General features: G+C 40.8%; 2 pseudogenes; both read left to right on the top strand.

Moving 5' to 3' along the window:
* The first annotated feature begins 3,231 nt into the window (after positions 1–3,231).
* On the top strand, positions 3,232–4,445 carry LOC120561200 (annotated as a pseudogene).
* Positions 4,446–8,238: 3,793 nt separating this feature from the next.
* LOC120561083 lies at positions 8,239–9,086 on the top strand (annotated as a pseudogene).
* Positions 9,087–22,972: the final 13,886 nt, after the last annotated feature.

The raw sequence follows: 22,972 nt of genomic DNA, 5'->3' as shown, positions 1-22,972 counted from the left end.
TACACTTTGAGCAGACTTCTTCCAGAAGTTCATAAAACATAGTCTGGTCAGGTGGCCTGTAGCATGCTCCAACTGAGATAGGCTTGCTCAACAGAATATTTAACCAGACCGCTTCAATTTGGTCATTATTCAAGTCCATTCTCTGATTAAAACCAATGTCCGCTCTCACATAAACACACACACCTCCACCTTTACGGTTTTGGTCTCTCCTGATTAAAAAATAGTTCTCTATTTCAATTTCGGCGTCCTTAATGGAATCGTCCAGCCACGTCTCAGTAAAACAAAAAAGTCCCACTTGCACCCATCGCTGCGTCGACTGGAAGGCCTACATACCATGGCACCTGTCGCACTTTCCATCGCATTCCTAGGTCCAAAGTCGGGCATCGGACTGGGACATTGGTGTATATCCCCAGACAATAGCAGGCACATACAGATGATTAAATCGCCTCCGTTAATTTGCCGTGTAACTCCAGCCTTTAATTTACGCCTGGCTGGGTACCAGCAGGGATACAGGAACGTATCCAACAAAGTTTTCTTTCCATAATCCCATAATCCCATAATCCCTGCTCTGGGGAGTAAACTAACCTAACCTAACCTAGCTAACCTAGCTCTGGGGAGTAAACTCCCCAGAGCTAGGTTAGTAACAAGCAGTTCTGGGACAGGATGCATACAAAAGGAAACAAATGAAAACATTGACGAGAGGCTGTACTGGCCTGCCTCCCTCTACTCTCACTATATTATTGATTATATGATAAACAAATCTGATGACTACGAAGAGAAGCAGGTGGGCCGGGTTAGGCGGACGCTGCAACTCCTCACTCCTTAACTATAAGCTTTATCAAAGAGGAGAGTTTTCAGTTTACTCTTAAATGTGGTGACGGTGTCTGCCCCCCGAACCCAGACTGGGAGCTAGTTCCACAGGAAAGGAGCCTGGTAGCTGAAGGCTCTTGCTCCCATTCTACTTTTAGAGACTCTAGGAACCACAAGTAACTCTGCATTCTGGGAGCACAGTGCTCTAGTGGGACAATAAGGTACTAAGAGCTGTTCTAGATAGGATGTTGCTTGACCATTTAGGGCTTTGTAGGTCAGGAGATCCATCCATCCATCCATCCATCTTCGTCCGCTTATCCGGTGTCGGGTCGCGGGGGGAGCAGCTCCAGCAGGGGACCCCAAACTTCCCTTTCCCGAGCAACATTAACCAGCTCCGACTGGGGGATCCTGAGGCGTTCCCAGGCCAGGTTGGAGATATAATCCCTCCACCTAGTCCTGGGTCTTCCCCGAGGCCTCCTCCCAGCTGGACGTGCCTGGAACACCTCCCTAGGGAGGCCCCAGGGGCATCCTTACCAGATGCCCGAACCACCTCAACTGGCTCCTTTCGACGCAAAGGAGCAGCGGCTCTACTCCGAGCTCCTCACGGATGACTGAGCTTCTCACCCTATCTCTAAGGGAGATGCCAGCCACCCTCCTGAGGAAACCCATTTCGGCCGCTTGTACCCTGGATCTCGTTCTTTCGGTCATGACCCAGCCTTCATGACCATAGGTGAGGGTAGGAACGAAAACTGACCGGAGAGGTCAGGAGGTCAGGAGAAGGACTTTAATGTCAATCCTGAATTTTACAGGAAGCCAATGCAGAGAAGCTAATACAGGAGAAATATGATCTCTTTTCTTAGTTCTCGTCAGAACACGTGCTGCAGCATTCTGGATCAGCTGGAGAGTCTTAAGGGACTTATTTGAGCAACCTGACAGTAGGGAATTACAATAGTCCAGCCTGGAAGTAACGAATGCTTGGACTAATTTTTCAGTATCGTTTTGAGACAGGATATTCCTAATTTTGGCAATGTTACGAAGATGAAAAAAGGCTGTTCTTGATGTTTGTTTTAGATGGGCGTTAAAGGATATATCCTGATCAAAAATAACTCCTAGATTTCTGACAGTAGTGCTGGAGGCCAGGACAACACCATCCAGAGTAGCTATATCTTTAGATGATGAAGTTCGGAGGTGTTTAGGGCCCAGCACAATAACTTCAGTTTTGTTACAGTTTAACATCAGAAAATTATAGGTCATCCAGCATTTTATATCTTTAATACATGCTTGAAGTTTAGCTAACTGACTGGTTTCGTCTGGTTTGATTGATAAGTATAATTGGGTGTCGTCCGCATAGCAGTGATAGTTAATTGAGTGTTTCCTAATGATATTACCAAGAGGAAGCATATATAAGGAGAATAAAATTGGTCCAAGCACTGAGCCTTGTGGAACACCATGGTTAACTTTCGCGTACTTAGAGGATTTATCATTAACATTAACAAATTGAGATCGATATAGAGAAATAAGACTTAAACCAGCTTAGTGCAATTCCTTTAATTCCGACTAAGTGTTCCAATCTCTGTAACAGGATTGTATGGTCAATAGTGTCAAAAGCAGCACTAAGATCTAGTAAAACAAGTATGGAGACAAGTCCTTTGTCTGCAGCAGTTAGAACGTCGTTAGTAATTTTCACCAGTGCCGTCTCTGTGCTATGATTCTTTCTAAATCCTGATTGAAAGTCTTCAAATAAACTGTTGCTATGGAGAAAATAACATAACTGATTAGCAACTACCTTCTCAAGGATCTTGGAGAGAAAGGGAAGGTTAGATATAGGTCTATAGTTTGCTAAGACCTCAGGATCGAGGGTGGGTTTAAGGAGTTAACATTAGCACAACTTTAAACATCTACAGCAATGAAATGCAACATACACATTAATGCAGCAGGAATATTAATCCAGAAATATCAGATATAATAAATAGTGACAGGGAAAACTTTACTGCACAATACTTGTACTTTAAGTACTTTAAGTATATTGTGATGATAATACTGACATACTTTTAACTGAGTAAGGTTGTAGGACTTTCACTTGTGGAGTAATTATACAGCGTGGTATTACTTTTACTGCTGTAAAAGATCTGAATACTTGTTCAATGTTTACCTGCACTTCGCTGGAAACTGTTTTGGAAGCTGCTTTTTGAGAGATACTAGCCTACTTTCATCTTCACAAAATAAAACATTATTAGGAGGAGGAGTCTTTTTGGCTCTCTTTCGTCACAGAGTTGTGAAGCCATTACTTTCCCATTTTTGGTCATGTCTATCTTCGACAACCACCTCTTCCTTATTAAAAGACACTAATAACCTGTTTTACTGTATCTCACACCCACTTTTTAACTTCCTTAATTGCTTCTTAAGTGTACTGTACCCAGACCATGTTGTTCCATTGACGGGTCTTTCTGCTCGACTCAACAAGTTGCCAGAGATTATTTTATCTAACAGCTGTGTCTCCAGGTTTCTGCTTTGGTGGAAGATGGCAATGATGGTCGTTTTGACAGCTATGTTTCTACTGTGGTTAAGAAGACCATGGGTATCATTTTTGGTCTTTGTTGTAGCAATGGTCATCATCTTTACAATAAAGGTAGGGTTGCTTCATTGTAACTGCTGTGCACTAACATCCGTAAGATGACCAGAAAACAAGATTAATGTTCTCAAAATGTCTATTATTTCTTTGAAGGAGGCCGGTAAATTTGGTGCTGTAGCTCGGAAAAACAGTGTGCTTCCACTGGACATGGCTGAAAACTCTGTTGACGACATGTACAATGGGTGCAACGAAAAAATGAAGAAGAAGGTAAATAAAGAATACCTGCAGAAGGAGAAGAACAACAACCCAAACTTCAAAAGGGTCTGGGACAGATCAGAGAACGAAGTACACTGGTCAATTTGGAAAAAGCTTACAGAAGTACTGACAAAAAACCAGGTTATAGATATCCGTACTTACACTGACGAAGATGTGTATGGAGATTTCAACGCTGCAGTTCGAACCCAGGGACCTCGGTACAAGACCACATTCGGATATCACGCACTTCACTTTCTCCTGACTACTGCCATTCAAGATATAAGAGCCAAAAAGAAAAAACAATGTCTCACTGTCTACCGTAAAGTTGACAAGTACTTTAGCGAGAAGTTGAAAACAAATCAATTCGCTTTGGCTCTTTCACCTCAGCCTCACAGTATGATTACCTCAATGCAAAGAAATTTGGAAACAAGTCATGCTTTGAGATTTTCACGTGCATGGGAGCAGATATCTCCCGCTATTCTAAATTGAAGTATGAAGCAGAAGTGCTGATTCCTCCCTATGAGGTCTTTAAAGTCGTAGAGATAAAGAGGTCAACTATGCAGCAAAAACTTCCATGTGAGGTGGTCTATAAAGTGAAGAGTACAAAGAATTCTGTTTCCAAGTGGAATTGTGCTCTTTTTACAAAGTAAACACTTTCAGATGTTTTACATACAGTTAACAAAACATGTAAAACTCAGGAAGAACCATTTTAAGTACTGCAAATGATCTGCAATCAAGATTAATGTGAATGTGGATTTATTTGTTAACAATGACTTTTAATTTCTCGACAATCTCAAATTGAGGTGTAGATTTTCTACTGTGCAACAAGTGTTTAAGAGAAATAAACACTAGCTGCATAAAAATTAACCCTTACAATTGTGTCATTGTTAAACTGGATCTGTATGAAAATGTTTAAATGAATAACAAGAATTTAAATGTTGTAATACATTGTATTATCGCCCATGTCATCTGTATTTAAATTGGATGCATAACCTGTCCTATATACAAAGTTACTGTATGAAAACTGTCTTAAAAAGTAATTAAACACACTCGTGTTTCCCAAGTTGTGCATGTTTATTGAATGTTTAAACACCTCGGTGTCTAACAGCCAAAACAGGAGAAGCTCTGAGTTCATCAACAAGTTCCCATGTTGATGAGTCTCCTGTCCCAAAGTTTGGTTGGCTCAATGGTGTTTTTTGCCTCCGACGGCGCCTTCCAGGCAGCTAATCCTAACCTTAACCCTAAACATAACCATTGCCGCGCTGCCTGGGAGGAGACGTTGAGGGCAAAAAACACCAAAGACTGCTTGACTGTGTCCAGTCAGATTTCTGAGAGGACTGTCTATATGTTTGAATGGTCTTTGATGCTTTTAGGTTGGAGAAAGTCCTCTTTACAAATCAATGATATTTAGTTTTGTACATGGAGAGCAAATATAGTTTGAGATGCTGCGCGCAAAAAGAAATAACCTCATATGAAAGACTGACTGTAAAAAGACGGATGGAGCCAGAACACATGACATTTAAACACTATAACATATTTAATATTTAACTGCACTTTGCTGGAAACTGTTTGTGCATTTAACATTTGAATAAGTAGCTACATTAAATATAAGGCTTTTGTTATGAAGTGTTGTCTCATGGCGTGGGCAACTCACCATGAGAAAACACACAGAGGAAGCTCATCACAGTCCACGTAGAAAGGTGCAGTATAGGAGACCAAATGTCCATCTTACTGTAATGGTGAAAATGACAATATACTCAAAAGACCAGCTCGTTTTAAACATCCAAAAGCGTCCATCCCTTTTCTCCACCTGCTATTTTCCCTCTAAAGAAGTACAAAAATTTATTTTTTTTTTTTTTTTTTTTTTTTATTTTGTTTTTTTGAAAAAAGAAAAAAAAAAAAAAAAACAAGCTAATGATTTTTTTTTTTTTTGTTTTTTTTTTTTTTTTTTTTTCCTTTATTTTTTTTTTTTTTTTTTTTTTTTTTTTTTTTTTTTTTTTTTTTTTTTTTTTTTTTTTTTTTTGGGTGCGTTTTTTTTTTTTTTTTTTTTTTTTTTTTTTATTTAAATAATTTATTAATATTTATGTCCTCTAAAGAGATGAAAAGAAACACAACTGTGTGTGTGTGTGTGTGTGTGTGTGTGTGTGTGTGTGTGTGTGTGTGTGTGTGTGTGTGTGTGTGTGTGTGTGTGTGTGTGTGTGTGTGTGTGTGTGTGTGTGTGTGTGTGTGTGTGTGTTTTTCCTATGAAATGTCCACACAGCCTCTCATGAAAACTGAACTGGAATGAACAGATCATTAAAAAATATCTGCATTTTAGAGTTTATAAAACATGTTGACTGATTTTCCTCCCTTTTACATAAGCATGTAAGAAAACAAACATTTTAAATGTTATTAAAGACCAAACATGCACTGAGACTGAGGAGGACATTTGACAGTGTTTAAATCTGTTTGGACTGAGCTACGTGTGTGCAGGAAAGAAGCTGTGAATAAAGTTTGTGTTGTCGTCAGTACTCTCTGGTGGATAAACTATGTAATGAAGACACTACTTCTAAATTACCTCCAACAGATCTCTGCCAAAGTTAAGGTACTTGTACTTTACTTGAGTATTTGCATGTTATGCAGCTTTATACTTGTACTACTCTACATCTCAGAGATAAATGTTGTACTTTTTACCCACCTACACTGTTAGAAAAGTCCGTAGAAATACGGGCTAAAATTCTGTGTTAATATGAAGGAATTTTCTGTATTAATTTTTCACAGGTGTTTTTCTGTATTCTGATTTTTGGATTAACAGAAATGTCAGTTTAAAGGTACAGAGGACATGCATTAAATCAACAGAATTTTCTGTTTTTAGATTAACAGAAATGTCAGTAAACTTAAACGGAAAAGGTACTGGTCATTTTCTGCCAGGACATTATCTGTTTTTCAACAGATTTTTTTCTCACAGTGTTCATTTGTCTGACAACTTTAGTTACTTCTCAGATGACAGTTTTCCATCCCCTTCCTGTCCAGTGAAAACCACATATCTCCAGATGTGTTAATGTTGAATGTTTGTGATGAACTGAAGGATGAAGTGTTCCTTTAAGTGTTGAGAAAATTCTCCTACCTTTTAAACTGTAAAAAGCCTCTTGGATCAGCTGAAACATGCATCCTAACAAAGCTGAAAACAGGGCCTTATTTTAGAGATACGTGGTTCTCACAGGACAGCAACACTCCAAACATATGATGATCTTATAGAAGATGATGCATCGCTGTAGAATAAACTACCCAACAGTATATTAAAGGTATAGTGGAGGATTTTCCCAAATTTTAGAAAAGATCCGCCCTCTCCACTTTTTGAAAAAATGCACATGCGCAACACTCTACCTGTTCCGAGACGTACGCATATTAAGCGTGTGCGAGAGTGCACTGTTTACAAGTTGCTGTCGGCATGGTTCATACAAGCCTACTTTCCAAAAGAAGATTTGCACTTTTTCACAAATTGAGATGTTTACCGTGTCTGTGCGGTGCGTGACTTGCGCGCAGGGCTAGCATCGCTAATCATAGCTTACATCAACTTTCACTAGCAGTGATTTTAAATGGATTTCTCCAAATATAGCACGCCAAACTTTACCTGTCGGGTAGAAACTCGACGAGGCATCAGTGGAGAGCCCAACCTGTGCTTTTAGCGCGCCCGGCGTGTGAAACAATCTCCAAAAACACTCCGGTCTTGTTTCTTTCTTCAGAGGCCTTTCTCTTCTTGTCATACCTTTCGTAGACACTCGTAGCTCACCACACATATACACCTGAAAGTATTCATGCAGAAAGCGAAAACTACCCTAGGGACGAACGCGATACGACGGCCTTACGTAAACAAAGCGCAGAATGATTGACAACTAGGAGGACCAATAGTCTTGATGATCCACCGGAAAAAAGAAAATCCTCCACAATACCTTTAAGGAGTTAACATTATACGACTTTAAACATCTACAGCAATGAAATGCAACATAGACATTAATGCAGCAGCAATATTAATCCAGAAATATCTGATATAATAAACAGTGACAGGGAACACTTTACTGCACAATATTTGTACTTTAAGTACTTTAAATATATTGTGATGATAATACTGACATACTTTTACCTGAGTAAGGTTTTGAGTGCAGGACTTTAACTTGTAGTGGAGTAATTATACAGCATGGTATTACTTTCACTGCTGTGAAAGATCTGAATACTTGTTCAATGATTACCTGCACTTCACTGGAAACTGTTTTGGAAGCTGCTTTTTGAGAGATATTACTTTCATCTTCACAAAATAAAATGTTACTAATATTATGTTTTGTTCCATTTCAAGCTGTTCTGAACAGGAGGAGACTTTTTGGCGCTCTTTCGTCACAGAGTTGTGAAGGTAAGCCATTACTTTCCCGTATTTGGTCAGGTCTATCGTTCACAACCACCTCTTCCTTCCTGTTCTACTTTGTCTGTGTCTGTTTAACTTCCTTATTTGCTTCCTATATAAGTGTACTATACCCAGACCATGTTGTCCCATTGACGGGTCTTTCTGCTCGACTCCACAAATTGCCAGAGATTATTGTATCTAACAGCTATGTTTCTACGTGGTTAAGAAGACCATGGGTATCATTTTTGGTCTTTGTTGTAGCAATGGTCATCATCTTTACAATAAAGGTAGGGTTGCTTCATTGTTACTGCTGTGCACTAACATCCGTAAGATGAAGAAAATAAGATTAATTGTTCTCAAAATGTCTATTATTTCTTTGAAGGAGGCCGGTAAATCTGGTGCTGTAGCTGGGGCTAAAACTGGGGAGAACAGTGTACTTCCACTGGATATGGCTGAAAACTCTGTTGACGACATGTACGATGGGTGCAAAGAAGACATGAAGAAGAGGGTAGCAAAAGACCTGGAGAATGAGAAGAACAAAGACAAAAACTTCAAAGCGGTCTGGGACAGGTCAGAGAACACACACACACCATTTGGGGAATGGTTTAATAAAGTACTGAAAAGAAAACTGATTGTAGCTATTCGTACTTACACTGCGTGAAACCGATGTGTATAGTAAATTCAACGCTGCAGTTCGAACCCAGGGACCTGAGTACAAGACCACATTGGGTTATCAGCATTTCACTTTCTCCTGACTACTGCCATTCAAGACATAAGTGCCTCTGATAAAAAACAATGTTTTACTGTCACGTAGAGTCAACGAGTACTTTAGCCAAGATGTTGAAAACACTTTGATTCGCTTTGGCTCTTTCACCTCCAGCCTCACTGGGTGATTACGGCAATAAAGACATTTTCGGAGAGAAGTCATGTTTTGAGATTCTCGTGCATGGGAGCAGATATCTCCCCTATTCTACATTTCCGAATGAAGCAGAAGTGCTGATTCCTCCCTATGAGGTCTTTAAAGTCGTAAAGATAAGAAGCCAACTTCGAAGCGGTCCATGTGGCTATTAAACATACAGGACGCTTATTCCAAGTTGAATTGTACTCTTTTTCCAAAGTAAACACTTTCACATGTTAAACATACAGTTAACAAAACATGTAAAATTTAGGATGCACCATTTTAAGTACTGCAAATGATCTGTAATCAAGATTAATGTGAATGTGGATTTATTTGTTAACAATGACATTTGCCAATCTCAAATTGAGGTGTAGATTTTCTATTGTGCAACAAGTGTTTAAAAAAAAAAAAAAAAAATGCTAAAAATAAACACTTACAGTTTTGTCATTGTTAAACTGGATCTGTATGAAAATGTTTAAATGAATAACAAGAATGAAAATGTTGTAATACATTGTATTATTTCCCATGTCATCTGTATTTAAATTGGGTGCATAACCTGTCATATATACAAAGTTACTGTATGAAAACTGTCTTCAAAAATAATAAAGTTAAACACTCGTGTTTCCCAAGTTGTGCATGTTTTTTGGATGTTTAAAAACCTCGTGTCTAACAGCCAAAACAGGGGAGAAACTCTGAGTTCATCAACAAGTTCCCATGTTGATGAGTCTCCTGTCCCAAAGCTTGGTTGGCTCAATGGTGTTTGTTGCCTCCCACGCCCGCAGCTAATCCTAACCTTAACCCTAAACATAACCATTGCCGCTGCCTGGGAGGAGACATTGGGGCAAAAAAACCCAAAGACTGCTTGATTGTATCCAGTCAGATTCCGAGAGGATTGTCTATATATTTGGATGGTCTTTGATGCTTTTAGGTTGGAGAAAGTCGTTGATATTTAGTTTTGTGCGTGGAGAGCAAATATAGTTTGAGATACTGGTGCAAAAAGAAATAAACTCATATGAAAGACTCTGACTGTAAAAGACCGGATGGAGCCAGAACACATGACATTTAAACACTAAAACATATTTAATATTTAACTGCACTTTGCTGGAAACTGTGCATTTACAAACAGCTTTAAAAAGGAGGCATAAGAAAGGTTGCCTATTATTTTGTGTTCAGTTCAAGCTTTTTCTCAACAGGAGGAGACTTTTGTCTCTTACATGGACCTACCCAAATTTGTAACCCCCTATCCCCCTGTAAATTACACCTATGATAGACTCAACCTGAAATCCACCAAAGAGTGACCAATCACATGTGGTAGAGCCATCACATTTGCCCACAACCCCACATGTTCTCCATGTAAGCTGTACCTTGACTGAATTATTAGTGAGCTGTTGCCTTCCCTTTGGTAAGATAGGGACAGATATTAAGCGTAAGCATACTGTAGATATGATAATGTGCAGTGAATCTGTATTGTCATATGTTTGTGGATTCGGTAAGGACGCTAATACAGCTCCTCACCTTTTCTCTTCATCAATGTAATCACTGAGTACAAAGAAGAAGCAGTCTAACCGCCATAACTTTTTAGATTAGACGTAGAACATGACCAGAATTGTTGATCGTTTTTCTCACTTGCCTCTCAGGGCTTCTGAAGAAAACAATACAAATGATGAAGAGTAGCATTTCACAAGACGAGTTAGATTCAAAGTGAGGGAAAATACAGACTAAATCCTGAGTTCACTGGTACATCTTTAAAGACTACAGCACATTAACTTGGCATATTGTCACATGGATTAAGTCAAAAAAAAGTAAAGGCGCGAGAAAAGTCTCAGTAAGAAGTTACACTCAAATTCATATTTAACTTAATTTATCTTTTGATTTTATACGGTGTGATCTGTGTCGCACAAATAACATCACGTGTTTGGTAGTTGAAAGGTTCGTCTTTCATATTATCTTCATTTAACCCCCATCTGCGGTCTCACACTTTCTCTCGTTCACACACACTTAAGAAACACCAGACAGGAAATTACCAAAACCCAACTGTTCCTCGTTTATTTAGTTTTTCACTTTCTTTCTTCAAAAGCTAAATTCCAGCTTGTCTCCATTCATTTTTTCTTTTTCTTATAGAAAATGGAAACGAAAAATTGCCTTGTACAAACATTTAAAAAATGACTAACAGCAAAAAAAAAAAAAAAAAAAAAAGAATTGAAAGAAAGTAATGCTGTACAGATTGGTAAAGAAAGAGGAGTTCTTCCCCTCTGCCTCAGTGCTGCTCTCCACAGTGCAGTCAAATACAGCAGTAAACAAGCTTCTTAAGATCACACTCTCCATTTACACACACACACACACACACACACACACACACACACACACACACACACACACACACACACACACACACACACACACACACACACACACACACACACACACAGACACACACCGGGCGGGCAGAGGATTGCTGCTGTGGACAAAAGGCTATACACAAGTACTTTTCTTGAAGTTCAATGATGTTTTGTCAGGTTTCACGACTGTTTAAAATGTCAAGTTAATGGATGTAAGATGAAAAAATGTCCTTATTAAACAGATTTCTTTACAGTGGTTTTGCCCGGCAAGAGAGAGAAAACAAACAGGTTGCAGCAAAAAAATATGTTGTTATTTACAAGGGACAAGAAATGAAACAGACCAAATAATGTCTACATACCACGTCTCCACTGGGCCTCTTTGAAACGTTCATATCATTTCACAACGATCCCACGTTTTTAACTGGCAAACCCTTTAGTGTGATTTATGAGTTAAAAAATTGCTTTGCATGTGGTGAAACTAGAACGCATACGAGAGGAGGCCTGTTTGATACACATCCAGTAATATAGCTTGAAGATTGACTGTTTTTGCTTTCAGGAAGGCTGACATAAGCATATTTTCCTCGAGCAGCTACTGATATTCACAATAAACGTGTCTGTATGGGACTGTGGCCCAAGTTTACAGTCAAATGTTCCAAGTCCCTGCAGATCAGAGGATTCACTGTTGATGTTTAGTTAAACCTGTGTGTATTAAGAAGAAAATATTATTATTTATCCTGCCTTTCCTGAGTGTTTCAGCAACACCTGCAAGCAGGGAGGAGGAATGTGTGGTATACAGTAAATATGTAATCTGAGATGTCATGATAAAGGAGCTTGGTTCTGAATTTATTCACCCAACACAATACAAATGGGACTTATTAAGTCAACTTATGTTAGACCCTTGTTTGATCATCTTGTTTTTAAAAAAAATTATTATATTGTGTGAAACAATTGATGAAATTACATCAAACTGTTGAAAAACGACATTGGTATCGACAACTTGTAATGATGTCTAACATTGTTGCAGTTCAAGATGCACCTGATGCACATTCCTGCATCGCCTAATCTTTTTTTTACTTTGTTATATCTAGTCTGGCATTGTGTTCATGTTAACTGATTTCTCATTTGATTTTTTACTCACAATGCACATTGGCTGCTGTGCTTCCTGTTTGTGCACAAACCCATTTTCTACCATCTGAAATGCTCTAAGTGCTCTTTGGTGACGTGTGAATGCTTCCGTGATTTAGAATCAGCTGCAAAGTGACACAACGCTGCATTTCCACTGCATGGTGCAGCTCTACTCAACTCCAGCTCTGATTTGGGCTTCCATTAGCAAAAGTTGTGGGTTATGGAAGCAAGCTTTAAACCTTTTGCTCAGTTGAGGAAGTTTTATTGAATTTAGCAGTTTCCAAATGAAAAATGAAAGAGAGAAAAGTTCTGATACCAAAAGTGAGTCGAGTAGAGCTGAACTATGCGGGGAAAGAAAAGGAAAATAGTAGCATCATTTAAACCCATTTAAACCCTGTTGACTTTGTTTTCCAGAGGTCCATCTTATATTTCAGAAATTTAAATTTAAATTCCAGTGGGGTTATACATTTGATTATCTTCTTCGCTGTGACTTCACATTTTGGCATTTGCATTGTCACTTTTAAAGACAGCCAATGCGGCTCAGAAAAATCCCCCCATTGGCAGATTTAGCCTTTAAAAAGCCGGTTGGACCATTTTGTCTGGATTCCCCTCATTTCCTTCACCTTGCAGATAGAGGGCGTGTGGTTATTTCTACACTTTTAAAGGCATCACTTTGGTACAAGCATATTGCTCTTTTACATCCATTCTGATTGTGTATGAGGGTCTCACCTCTGCTCTCTTCTCCTGAGGGAAACAGACTTAAGAAGGATTCACCGCTGGCAGGAATCCCACCCTCCGACCTTTCTGTCAGCGCCTCTCTTAAGTTAATCTTTATATGTTCATATTAGGAGAGCAGGAGAGGGGTCATAGGTCCGAAAAAACACTTTTAGCAGGAAAAAAGACAAAAGACACAAAAGTTCATACTGAGATCCGTGATTAGAAAAAAATAAAACTAAGCACCCACCACTTCTCCCCAGTGAACGACAGCACTGAAAAGTCCCAGCGGCAAAAAGCTGTGGACTGGCTGTTAGTAAAGTTCTCCTAAAACACCCAGGATGTGTTTTTCAGCTTTCAGCCAGAACAGCGTTTCACGCTTCCCAAGTTGAGGAAAAAGCAGTCAGAGTTTCCCGAGCCCGAGCGGGACAAACCAAACTGATTTCATGATGAGTTTGAGTGTGTGTTTTGTGTCAGTCTGTGTGTGTGTGTTTGTAGCAGTGTGTGTTATTTGTTGCGCCAGCAGCTCAGCTGGTCCTGGTATTCAGTGAACAGTCTCTGGAACCGCGAGGTTTTCAACGATGACGGGTAAAACCTCCCCCCAGCAACTCGGCACGGCCTTCAGCACCGCTTGGGAAACAAAGAGTTAGCAACATGTTACAGTTATTGGGGTGGCAGAGCTAGCGAGGGCTAAATGTATTAACGATTCTTTGTTCGTACAGGTTGAAACAGGACTACAATGTTCACAATATGATGGACCAGTAAAATATTATCACAGTTAATCAGATCAGATGCAGGGAGGAAGATGGCCTAATATGAGTCAGCATTTCTTCAAACAGGTGTGAGAATTAAAGGCAGTCAGATTTTTTATGATTAACTGATGAGTTGATCAACAGCAAATTAATCACCAATTTCGATAACAAATTAATCGCGTTTAATAAGCAAAACAACAATGCTAAATAATGGCTGCTTAAAGCCTCTCTAATGTGAGGATTGTCTGCTTTTTCTGATTTGTCTCATAGTAAATTTGTAATATCTTTGGGTTTTAAGCGGTCCTAATTAACGTTAATTCCAGTAACTTCAAGCCCAACGTGGCGCTGTAGGTTCTTGGGCTCTCTGTTGCCGGTGTCTGTACTCACCCACTGATCATCTGGGAAAGAAAGGTCACTCAGTAACAGCACTGTACAAGCGATTGGACTGAGTGTTTCTCGGTTCAAGAGTGATACCTCTTCTCTAGTTAAATGAGCTGTGACGCCTTTATGTCATATTCGTAATTTAAAGGCTTTAGAATCAGGACGTCCTGATGCCATTTGGATCCCGTGGCTCGTGGAAATTAGAGGTCTGTCAGATTAACAGCTGTTATTTCAATGGGTCAGATCCATATTTGATCAACATTAAGGTAAATATAAGTATCAGATTGGACTCCAGTATCGACAGATTGTCCGATATTATTAAGCCGGAAAAAATCAATAAGGACATGCTTATTATAACCGACCCGAGCTGGGTTCAGACAGATATTTAGAAATGATGTTGGTCGGATCGGGCTCGGTCACATCAGCGTAATAAGGCATTGAACATTTTAAATTTAAAGCGGCTTATTATGTAGGTAGCCAATGGGGCCTGTGTTTAACGTCTTGTTGCCCCGTACTTGCTGATCGCGCTCATCTGTTGAATGCCTTCCTACAGGTGCTTTATAAAGCGGGCGTTTCCACACAAACAAATCTACATGTGTCATTAGTATGAGAAAAAAAAGAGAGATATTTGGGTTGGTTTCGGTTACTGCTCTGTCCGGATGCGCGGCCGAAGCTCGGACAAAAAATGCAACCCGATCCGCACTAATCCTATATGTCAGTAAACCCAAATAAAAGAGGTCAGAGCCATGGGAGGACAAGACAGCTTTCCGACAGGAGGAAGAAGAGGACATCGCCATTTGTCATCATACCAGAGTGGTGGGCTCCCCAGGCTGTGGCCGGCTGATTTGTGGACGGGACCCAGCAGTTCCCTTACAGAGTTCCGGAGACGATACTCTAAAAACAAAAAAAAACACACACACACACACACACACACACACACACCAACGCACAAACACACACACACACACACACACACAAACAAAAAACACACACACACACACACACACACACACACACACACACACACACACACACACACACACACACACACACACACACACACACACACACACACACACACACACACACACACACACACACACAAACGTCAAAACTGAAACAAAAATCAGACTCACCACCCCATATACAGTCAGTCCTGTGTTCAAGTGTAACGAACCCCTTACAGGGTGATAGTTTGGTACTTCCGTTGACGAGGAAGCGAGCGTATATGAGCAGCCAGTAACGATACTCCTCGCGCTGACTGCAGAGTCAGAGCCGACGCCAGCTGATTCTCCAGGTAGGCTAGTCATGCTCTGCTGCAGGTGGTGAGGGTGGAGGAGAGGCGGGGCCCACCAGACCAGCACTGCAGGGACCAGAGACATTTTTTTTTTTTATTTACTTCTTTATTACAATTCATCTGGACTGAGAAGGGGCAATTTAATATTGCTCTGTCATTACTGGTTGCGGCCCTGCATGACAGCCAGGCTACGGGGGACACAAGTGCATCTTGGGTGGCAGGCAGCTACAAGTCAGCACACTGGACCAGAGAGTCTCCTTTATCTGCTATCAGAGTCCTGGGGGAATCGCATTATTCAGTGGTCACTTCTCTTTAAGAATCATTTGAACCAAATTCCGTGTTATTATTAGCGGTTGTTTTAGCGTACTATGTCTCTACTCTACAGTCTCACCATGTCTCCAGTGAGGGCTGAAGCAGTAGGACTTCCCGTTGGATAGTCCAATGACTGGGACTCCCTGCTGGGTCAGCAGAGACTGAGACACTTGTGGTGTCTGCACCTTCTAACACAAACACAATGTTTTAGGGAGGATAGTGTGACTGGATTCTCCAGACTCACTGATGCAAATAATACATACAATAAATAAGTTTATAAGTCAAAATAACGTGGTTTGAAGCCATCATCATGTGGGGATAAAATCTCTTATGGATGATCTTCTTTCAAAATCATTTGTTGAATGTACTTTTTAAAAAGGAACAACATTCAACGTTTTGCAAATACACTTATTTGCTTTCTTTTCCATGAGTAACACGGATATCCATCTCATGTCTGTATGTTAGTTACACAGCTCGAGTCTGGATATGGTTAGCCTAGCTAAGAAAGACAAAAAGACTACTCACAGCAGCTGCTGGAACTTTTTTTATTATCATTATTAACTGAGCCCAGCACCATACTTATCAAAGACTTGAGATTGATATCATCCCCAGGTATAAAGCAGATAAATGTATTCCCCAAAATGTTGAATTCTTTTCTAATGTCATCGTCACATGCTGCAGTGTCTCACCAGATAAAATGGTCAGCCGACTTCGTTCTTCACTAGAGCCTTTGTTTGGGACGTCCCTGCACACAGGCAGAAATTAATAAAGCCATTATTTTTTTTTATATATCAGAAACAATACCAGCAAACCGTCACTGCTTTCGTGTATTGTTCTACATGAAAAGCTTTGACTGAAACAGCATTTCTATCAGCCTGTACAGAGGAAAAAAAATAGCATATTTTAATATACAAATATCTCTGTAATGCCGTATAAAAACTATGTCTGGAATTAGTCTACATGGGAAATAACGACAAGTTTGGAAACATCCTGATAAATACAGATCACATCTAAAAAAAAAAAAAAGAAAAGAAAACATTTCTAACAAAATCTGTGAGCCGCGGACCAGACAGACAGGCGTCGTCCCTTCAGAGCCGCATGACGGAAGTGGGCGGTGCAGTGCAGAGCTAACGCGAAGCGTGGAGCAGCTTCTGGATGAGCGGAAGGAGCCCCTACAGGAAGAGCACGGACAACATCCCTATCTGACGAAGCGACTGGCGATGGCGTCACTTTGAGGGAAGAGGAAGAGCCAGGGAAACTTGATTTAGTGTTGTTGATTCGTTTATTTCTACAAATCCGGTGGAGGCCATGAAGCTCCATCTGAATGACGACGCCGGTGGTACCTACCCTCCGCCGACGCAGTGACCACTGGGCTGGCAGCCGTGTGTTTCAATCTCGTCGTCTCTGGAGCATCGGCTGGCTGAGCTTTGAACCCGCACTAACGACCTCGTTCTCCACCTCAGGAACACTGGGGCTCCATGCTCACCTACACACACACACACACACACACACACACACACACACACACCCACACACACACACACACACACACACACACACACACACACACACACACACACACACACACACCCACACTTTCGTTATAGCTTACAAAGCTATGCAAGAAGCTGTTATTCTTAGCAAATGGTAATAAATCAATGTATGTTCACACCCAAAATATTATTTGATCTATGCATGCGTTTACCATCTTAGTTTGGTAGTCAGATCAAAGTGGTATTGGCTACAAACTATCACTGAAAGTGTTAAGTGTAGTTTGTTTCGTACGTATGTTAAACTGCTGCTGTGTAAACAAACTTCACAGAAACGATTGGGAATTATGGGTAGGAAGAGTGGATATATTAGCTTCTAACTCATCATAAAGAAAGAGACCATTTCTTGATCATTTTCTATTGATGATGTTGCAGTTCTTACTGGTCACCAGTAGGGGTTGACTACATACAGACTACGGTCCATACAGCACTGTGGCGAAGGCCAGGTACAATCTACTGCAACTTCAGTTCTGTTTTTTAAATGCACGTCAGCGAAGCCCTGGGGTCAACCAACAAACCAGTAGGAATATAAAATGCTAAATATATGTCACTTCATTTGGGTTGCAAACACACATATTCCGTAGCTTTAAAAAATAAAATAATTTAAGGTGAGCTTAAAGGCTGTTTTTTCATGCTTCTCGTTGGTGGTGGTAGTACCCCACTACCCCTCTCGTCTCACATCACGGATCCACACCCGTAGCCTGGCCGCCACCTCTCGAAAAGATTTAACTACGGCGTGTGCTTGGTAGCGTTGCATTTCCCCTGACTCATTTCCTGGTTCTCCTTCTCCATCAACAACATGCCATGAAATCAAGGGGAGGTTAACTTTTCCTGCTACATTTCCCACGGTCCTCATGAAAGCACAGGGGAGACACTTTGTTCTCTCACTATGACTCAGAGTGTAGCCTTCAGCTCCCAAGCTAATCCCCGTCACACTCTCACTACTCCCCCCTCTAACACCTTCTCCCCCCCACCATCTGCACACAGAGTGTATATAAACGAGCTTGCAGCTAGGCGAAGGCTCTGCGTGGGCCTCAGAACCAAAAAGCGGCCTTAACATCCAGGAAAACTGTACATAAAGGTGGTTCTGTTCTAAAATAAAGTACCTTTCTCCTGGAGAGGATAAAGCCACCACAAAGGGGTAGCCCCCCCCCCCCCCACACACACACACACACACACACACACACACACACCACACACACACACACACACACACACACACACACACACACACACACACACACACACACACACACACACACACACACACACACACACACACACACACACACACACACACACACACACACGCACACGGTGTGTGACTACTGCCACCTGAGCTGAGGCCTTCTTTATACTGAGGCGTTGGTAGTTTGAAGCAGCTAGAGGAGGCTGCCACCTGCTGGGCTCCGCTCTGGTAGGAAGTATCTGACGAGGAAGGGAGGACAAATCATACATTTATCTCTCTCTCTCTCTCTCTTTCAAGGACATCTGCACAAAGGAGCTTTTACTAGACCTTTTCAATGTACTTGCTATTCAATTCAAAACCCATTGAAGCCAAAAAAATGTCTCGGCTGGGACATTCTGCTAACTTCTGCGGGGTAATTTAATGTCTTCCGACCTGAATATGTTTCTTGTTCTGGTTTGTTAATGTTTGATTGTTTTAAGTGAAGGCATTTTTAGTTTCGTGAAGGCATGAATGGATCTCTTAAGGTTCAATGATGTGCCGGACCCTCCTTCATCACTCGATCTTTTCCTCCATCTCTCTACTTGCGCGTACTGGAAGGTTGGGCGATGGAGTGCAGCTTATCTTATCTTTCCTGGGCCGTCCCTTTTTCCTCTTCTCACCACCTCTCCTCCCATCCATCAGCATCTCAGGTTTCCTCTTGCTGAGCGGGAAGTTCTTGATGATGGAGGCCATCTCTATCCTACGCTTTGAATGCAGCTGCTGGTGTCATCTTTTTGTTTTTATGTCTTTCCAGGGGGAGATGCGTCTTTTGGCGCCTGCTGGATGAACAGAAAAAGCCCAATTTTGTTTGGTGGCGGTTGTCCTCTTTTCTCACATTGCTGTACAATTTGTTTCTTCACTTATCTGAGGAGTTGATCACCTGTTAAGTGAGTCCAACAATGGAGAGATGGCCACTGTATTGGCGTGGCTTTGACGCTCGAACCTGGGTCAAAGCTTTCATTGGCTCATGGTGGATGAAGTGAGCCAGAAGGCTGGTCTTCAAACTGGAGCGATAAAGGGAACCAGAGAAAATAAGGAACAGAAGGAGGAGGGAGTGAAGGAGATCCAAGGCGTTTTAAATTACCCGTAAAAAGAAAAAGAAAAGGGAGAGGAACGGGGAGAATGGGGAAGTTAGAGGATTGAGAAATCTGGAGGAAGTTAACAAAGCTGAGTGGGGATCATACGAAAAGAAAGAACAGTTTGTACCCATCCTTGTTGTCTTGAGCCCTTGGCGGTGCTGTTGGAGTGGAAGCGAGGTGGAAGGCATGGGGTGCGATGGCTGGGCCTAAGCCCCAGAGAGAGGCCTATCCCTGGGCTGGGTCCAGAGCTGTGAGTGGGGGTGAGCTGGTTGGTTGCATGGAGCCAAGAGTGCAGGATGGGGGCTGTTGAACAGAGGCGTGAATCCTGCATGGGGCAGAAGGATAATATTTTTGTTGTATGCGTTTTTCTGTTCGCGCATGGGTTGTCCAATTGATTTCTTTTTGTGTTGGGTCTATTAGCATGCATTTTTCTTAATTTGAGCTCTGGGGGGCCACTATAGGTGTTTCATGTTTTCCTTGCAGTGTCCAGCTGAAGCTGTGTTAAACTTGTGGTTTAGACCGTCTTCTACCGTCTACTGGGTTCTAGTCTCCATCTCCCTCTCTTGAGAAGGTTCTGCACCACAATCTTACAACCAAGATATTTAAAGCAATAAAAATGCGGGATCAGAAGAAGTATTTGTTTAAAAAATGGAGCTTTTAAATGAATTGTTCATAAATATGTATCCAATACATCAGATATTTATGAAAATGGGCGTTTCAAATTCTACATCATGCTGCTCTCTCCTGTGTTTGACTTGTATTTCTAAAACTGTATCTTTTGTATCTATTCTTTTAAATATAATCAGTGGTTTCTATGTCTTTTTCCTGCAACCCTTGAATAATAAAATATACAAATATATATTCTATACAGTCGAACTCGTGCCCTAAATTAATATTAATTAAAGACAATATACAAATGCAATATTACTAAACCTGAAAAGCGATGTGTATAAAAAAAGAACCCGACTCCTATACTTGTTAGATGCTTAACATTTCAGTTTCCCACCTTCCATAACGACAATGTCCTCCAGGGCTCTGGAGTTCATCCACTGTGTTGAGTTTATGAGAGGAAACAGGAGGATTCAGACCCAGCCTGGTCCCGAGTTGGCCTGGGCGAGTTCTGTAAGCTCCCTGCTGAGTATTTAAGCATCAAAGGAACACCGATGATGGTGAATTTGGAAGCTGAGCCACCGGTGCTGGATTATATGAGACTCTTACATTAAAAATGTTCTGATGGATTGCTGTTCTGTGTGTCAGAGGAAGTTTAATTTAGGTTCTTATGTTCTTAGGTGATGTGGAAAGAGGTTGTGTTTTTGTATTTTTTTTTTTTTAGCTTGGTGGCATTGACCAATTTCAAGCCAACCGGGCTTGTAAGCTTATAAATCCACATAGCTTTCGAGTGACTCGGTTTTCACTTCCCTTCACGTTTAATTCTGCTCCTTGGAAACCAACATATTTTATAACTAAGACAACAAATTATTTGCTATACAACATGATATTATATCCATGAAGTCGGAAGGGGTTTCTAGAACTTAAACTGGTATTACAACAGTCTAGTCCTGCTTTTTCCTTTCTGGTATTCATACCAGGTAAAACTTGAAAAAACAGCTGTTTTCAAGTGTCAAACCAAGACTTCATGGTTTATTCTTACCTTTTAAGCATGAAAAACTACTGGACAGCAGAGGTTAATTATGTGTTTTTCTCATATTAATAAAGCTCAGACACATTCAATTAATAATAATGTGTCTGGTAGCTGGATTTAGAGTTAGTTAGTTTAAGATTTTGTTCTAAGATGTGACAAAGTAATAATGTAGGTCTTGTAGGAAACAGAGATTAACATACTTTTAGGCAACACCAAGGATTTCAAATGTAACTGTTTTAGTATGACTTTATACTAAATACTTTTAAGTTATGGTACTGAGAAAAGACAAACCGGGTCCTCTTTTAAATATAGGAGTAATTTGTTTTGGTTTGTGTGGGTTAAATAACTATAAGTTTGTGTTAGCAGCCAGATGTGATTCCATAGTTATCCTAACCTTCTCCTCCTGGTTCAGTGGGTCTCCCAGTTCATCAGTGAAGTCCAGGTGGAGGCCACGAATTACCCGTCCATCGAACACCAACATCCCAGACCTGTCAAGTCCTGACAAACACAATTCTAACTCAGACAAGCAGATGTACCAGTGATGTCTTAAAGTGATGGTTCGAGGAGTAATTCACCCTAGGGTCCCTTTGCACTATGACCTCAGGCCAAACACCCCTCAGAAACTTTTTTCACCTGGGTCACAACATTTGGGAGGCGTTAAGCGTGGCAATTTATCAGCTGAATAGCTTAAGCATGAGGGGGCTAATGGACCACCGTTTGTATCTACGTAAATGACCCCACTAATATGCCAGTATTACCCAGCGTCTACACTAGTATTAAATATAGGTTATGTACTCATACAAAAGCGATGGATTGGAAAGTTTATGAGGTACACCAGAAGTTTATAAATAACACTTGCCTGCTGAGAAACATGCTCTCTCTACTGTTTGATGTCCCTACAGCCTCCCTACATGCCAGCTATTCAATGATAGCACACTCACCTTCAACTCTCCCCACAATGTTAGACCCAGGTGAAAAAGCTTCTAGAAGTGCTTTGGCTCGAGGTCATGAGTGCAAAGGACCCTAGGGGTGAAATTACTCCAGACCATCCCACTTTAAAATCCTGTTGGATAACAGAGTATAGAGTGAGTGCTGAATAGTGTGGCAGGGTCCAACTGTAGCTTTTCACAACAAAAAGAATTAATTAATGCGCCAGGGCAAACAGCATTTTTCCAATAGCTTGTAGTTAAAATAGACATTTAGCCAAGACCACCTACGAACAGAAGACCTGGAGCTGCTAGCAAAGGTCAGATTGTCTTCTTTCATCTCAATGTTAGAAATCACACAAAGAGAGCTTATGGAGGAGACACTGGGAAACACATGTGACAGGCCCCACAAAGCCTTCAAAAGCATTACCAAGGAAATATGTCCATTATCCCGATTTATCAAACAGGTCATTGGATGACCACCAGAGCTTCAAGAGGTCAGCTGAGGGAGAAACAAGGAAAACATTAGTATAGCCAGGAACTAGAAGCAGTAACTAAAAGCGAGGGGTGAGGAACTTTCTACTGAAGTCCCACTGCTTCTCCACACAAACTCAACATTTTAAAAGTTGATATTAGGTGATGGGTAGCCTTCAATGGAAACGAAACCAATACCAGAAACTTATGGCAGCTTTACAGAGCAATACACACACGGCA

Source organism: Perca fluviatilis, chromosome 6, assembly GCF_010015445.1.
Source record: "Perca fluviatilis chromosome 6, GENO_Pfluv_1.0, whole genome shotgun sequence".
NCBI classification, from domain to species: Eukaryota; Metazoa; Chordata; class Actinopteri; order Perciformes; family Percidae; genus Perca; species Perca fluviatilis.
The sequence above is the reverse complement of the archived record's forward strand: the minus strand, read 5'-3'. Positions and strand labels throughout refer to the sequence as shown.